Source organism: Daktulosphaira vitifoliae, unplaced genomic scaffold, assembly GCF_025091365.1.
Source record: "Daktulosphaira vitifoliae isolate Bord-2020 unplaced genomic scaffold, ASM2509136v1 Scaffold_4, whole genome shotgun sequence".
Classification (NCBI taxonomy): domain Eukaryota; kingdom Metazoa; phylum Arthropoda; class Insecta; order Hemiptera; family Phylloxeridae; genus Daktulosphaira; species Daktulosphaira vitifoliae.
The window spans coordinates 38,282,111-38,286,830 of NW_026099575.1; positions in this window are offsets into that span (position 1 = coordinate 38,282,111).

Sequence of the window (4,720 nt, forward strand, 5' to 3'; positions counted from 1 at the left end):
ACACCTCTTCCCATATACAACGGTGGTAGGGTGGGTGGGTGAAGCGGGGGGGAACCAGAACTCTCTATTTCACCCTACTGTCTATTATGACTATCAATAGATATACTTTCTGCATTGCCAGTTAATGTAATTAGAAACTCACAACAATGTGCCTTACTACCATTGATAATAAATACTGTGTACCTGCTAAAATCGACATTTAATATGTAATACTAAAAGATATTCAACTATTAAATGCATATAGTTGCATTCGTCCAACTTTCAGTAATATCTTAATAATTAAGAAAAGTTTACGTGGATTCATTATATTGATATTATAGTATTTTGTATTAATTTTAAACTATAAGTCTATAAAGTAAGAAATATAAAGTATTTGCTAAAATAGAATTTATTAATAGTAGATGTCGTCATTCAAACAAAACACAATTAGTTTTAGTAATTTTGGCAACTTGATAATTGATGGAATAATTTTTATTTTAACATTAAATAAATAGTACTGACCTAATAAATATGTCAACTTAACAGATTTTATTTTTTTAGAATTTACATAAGTCATATAAGCAATTAATCATAAAGTAAAAATGTGGTATTTGTGCAATTATATGTATTTCGAATTCTTATTTAAAATAACTATTTATTTAATTTTGCTGCTTACATGAAAATTATAAAGATGGAAGAAAAATTTTAACGAAAAAATATATGTTTTACTTTCAAAAAACGAGGAAATTTATTTATTTTTTTAAATCCCTTTAAATTTATTATTAATATTGTTAGGAACACAACGAAAAACAAAAACCCTTTTAAATACCGCAAAGAGTCGGCCGGACGCCCTTGACAGAGGCAGCCACACCGACCAGAACTGAGGCACTGATTTAGGCTAACGCTATATGTCCCATACGTGTTTTCTATGTTTTTATGAGTTATTAAGCCCCAACCTTTGCAAAGTTCTGCCCCGACTAACACATGGTTCAGTCTGAGCAACGGATCCGATTTTTGGTTCCGACTAAAGGGGACAGCTACGCAGTGTTGTGACTCAGTTCTTGATTAACTTCAGGCGGTGTCACAGCACGATGGTGTGAGTTAAAGAGACGGCGTGAGCTGCTCTAATGTAACGCCTGACGGCAGTTTCACAATAATGCCAGTCGTGTTACAAACAATAAAAATAGTATGTGACTATATTCTATACAAACGCAAGTATAGTATGAAATATGATTTATTTTTGTAAATGATTTTATTCCCATAGAAAAAAAATGATCAAAATAAAAATTATTTAAGAAAGTTTAGTAATTACAATTGATTAAAATCAAATTTGCTTCGATGCCAAGCTGAATAGGTATTGAATTTACCATATCATATGCTTTTCTTTTAAATTATTTTGTCCTTCTATATATCTACAGTGTTCAATCAATAAAAAAACAGATCAATTGTTACAAATAGTGAGAACAATAGAAACCCGTTTCCTTACTTACTGAACACTATATATATACTCAGGTTTCACTGGTCCGTTTTAGATGATCTACACGTCAAAAGAACTCAGTTTTGATGAAGTTGAATAAAAAAAGTATGCCAAAATTAGGCAGCGTCGAAAGTGGAAAAAAATTAGAATTATTCCTACAATTAAAATTGTAATAACTTTTTATTAAAATGTTAGATTTTTATGAAATCTTAATACAACGTACTAGAGACAATAAACATTCTTTTTATAAGCTTTTAATGAAAATTCCAGTGTAACGCCTAAGTATATAATTGGTTTGAAAGAGACAATTCACACTTGTAAATTTTGTTTTTAATTAGTTTTTTTTTTTCAAAAACTGACAAATTTTAACCTATAACAAATTAGAGTTTTTTTAGTAATCTATAAAAAAAAAATGTATCTCGAAGATTGTTCTACTATGAAAAATCTTGACGGTCGATTTTTCATAGTGGAAAGATACACAATTTTTACAAAAAAAAATTACTTTATATTTTATTTGTGAATATGTTACGGATTGTTTGAAAATTCAGACCTATAGAAAATTAAAAATTGTTTAACATACTTTATAATTAAAGAAAATAAATCATTCCACCTATTTTTTTTTCTACCAATAATTAGCCTTTGAATCAAATATCTCAAAATTTCTTTAAAAATTAGTCATTTTGTTTCATTTTGCACTCTTTCGAAAGTACAATTATTTTTATAACATTTCAATAAAATATACAAGAAATAATAATTTTTTTTAATATGTTAATGATGAATATCTTATATAAATTTATGTACACTAAAGGTTTGAAAGAGACCCAGTTACAAATTTCAAGACATTTTTTCATTTTAATTTTTAAATATGTTCTCATAAGTTTGTATTCTTTAAACCTATACTATATAAAAATATATGTTTTGCCCACAAATTTTCTACTTGGAGAAATCTATTGGCAAAGCAAAGAAAAACTTTGTTAGTGAATTATCAAAATGTTCAAGAACGTATGAAGTGCTTCAAATTTATATCAAACAAATGCTTAAAACTCATTTAAATCATTATTTTCAAATAGAAATCAAAGGAGTTCGCATGGAAGCGTTTTTATGATAATGATGTTAATCAATATCAAATAACATTTATACTTGTCCCAACAATGCTGGGTCCCTAATGTGCGGATGTTTTTTATAGGACATTAAAAATTAATTATTTTGCATTTCGTTAACGCTGCATGTAAAATAAAATACATTTTTTGTGTATTAAATAAATTACACATCGATTAATTTTGAAAAAAATTGTAAGATTTTATTCAAAGAAACCTAGAATTTTATCCTTTATTTACTTAAGTTAATTTCACATAATTTTATTTAAGAATACTATATGAAAATAAGCATTTTATAATAGCAAGTATGAAATATCTATAATTTGTTTGAACAATATAAAAATATTCTTATTTTAGAAATACTTGAATAGTTGTTACTTACAGCTGATTAAATTTTGTATTATTTATATAAATTATGCATCTAACTGTTTTACATGAAAAGTTAAAGTTCGATATAAATTAATCATCCTGTAAAAAAACATTTTTGTTTATATAAAGTATATTTTATATTGTGTATTTTTAGCTTGTAAAATAAAAATGTATGTTTAGTATAGCACCAAATAGGTAGTGCATCCCTCTCTCCGACGACGGACTAACCACCGTCCCGGAATATCAATGATTTAGAAATTTCCTCCTTCGGAGGAGGCCGCTATGGCCCTTAATTTGAAAAAAAAAAACAAATGTATCGATATTTTTGGGGGGATTTTCACCATTTACGGGGAACGAGGGCAAAATTTTAAATTTTATGCAGATAATGTCTTTGACTAAATACGATTTGTGATCTTTTGGTCGCGTGAGAGCTAAGAAAAAGTGGCAACGGACACAAAAAAAAAAAACACATCATAGTAAAATTAATACCTTCTCAGCTTCGCAACGAAGCTAAAACAATATTAACAACTAAATTATGGTTAAGGATCCCATAGGAAATATGCATCGGATGACTAAGATTATAAAAATGACTACGTCAGTCATATAAAAGTATGTTAAGTATGTAAACACATCATAGTAAAATTAATACCTTTACAGCTTCGCATCGACGCTACGCTACAGTGTCAGTGTGATCAGGCTCTACAGGGCTACGAAACGTCGGCACAAGCGCAGTTTCCCTAGTTTGGGGAAACGGGCACGTCCTCAGGTTGCGGATAGAGAAATGGCCTGCAGATATGCAAGTTAGTCGCGAAATAAGCAGTTCATTCATTTGGACCGACGAATAAGCGGTTGCGAACAGCGAGTCATCCAGACACTCGTAAACTCTGCAGATATACAGGTAGCCATGAAATAAGCCTACATGGTTGAATGAGCGATAACGTTTGGGTGCGAACGGAGATTGGATTAACGCAACTAGTGAAGTTAGCCGCTCACTGGCCGGAAGGATAAGCTATGAAGGCAGTCTCCTCACAAAATACACCTATATGACATCTGAGTGAGCTAAAGGTTACTGCATCATGAGACTTGGCGTGCCGGTGGTTGGTGGGGGTAACCCACTAGATATCGTTATCAAAAGAATACACCTAAATGCAGGAGTTTGTCGCTATTTAGGGGTTGAGCCTAAATGCCCGTCAACAGTATTCTAAGGGACCAACGGGGGATAGCTGGTTAGGCTATATCTACCTTAGGTACTGAGATTTCCTATTTAATTTATATTCCCTTAGGGGAACTACCAAGGGTCGCACTACAATATATATATAACACTTTTAGTAAACAACGACATAAATATTTATTAAGTGATTGAAATATTAAATAGATAATACAACCTGTTGGACACCTAGAGATAATATAATCCAGCAAGCAGCTGATGGCGACACACACACACATACACTATATACGTGGTAGATAAGTCAAGACAAGAGTAGTGGTCGCGATGATGGTAAAAGGTCAACTGTCGATAGGGATATATTATTATGGCACATTGGCCGTGAATTGCAAAAGTGTTTAATAAACGGTACAGTGATGTTATGGGAGACAGAGATATGAGCACATGCAAATATGATCGTATCACAGCCAACCACGGGGTTGGTATTGCGACTGCAGGAAGTGATGGTGACCAAGCCACTTCCACCGGTGAAATAGTCAGTAGGCAATTGGCACTGGAATGTTTCGATACTGAAACGGTTATGACAACGGCCATCTCACCGGAAGTGCCAGCAAAGATCTCCATTATGGAAAG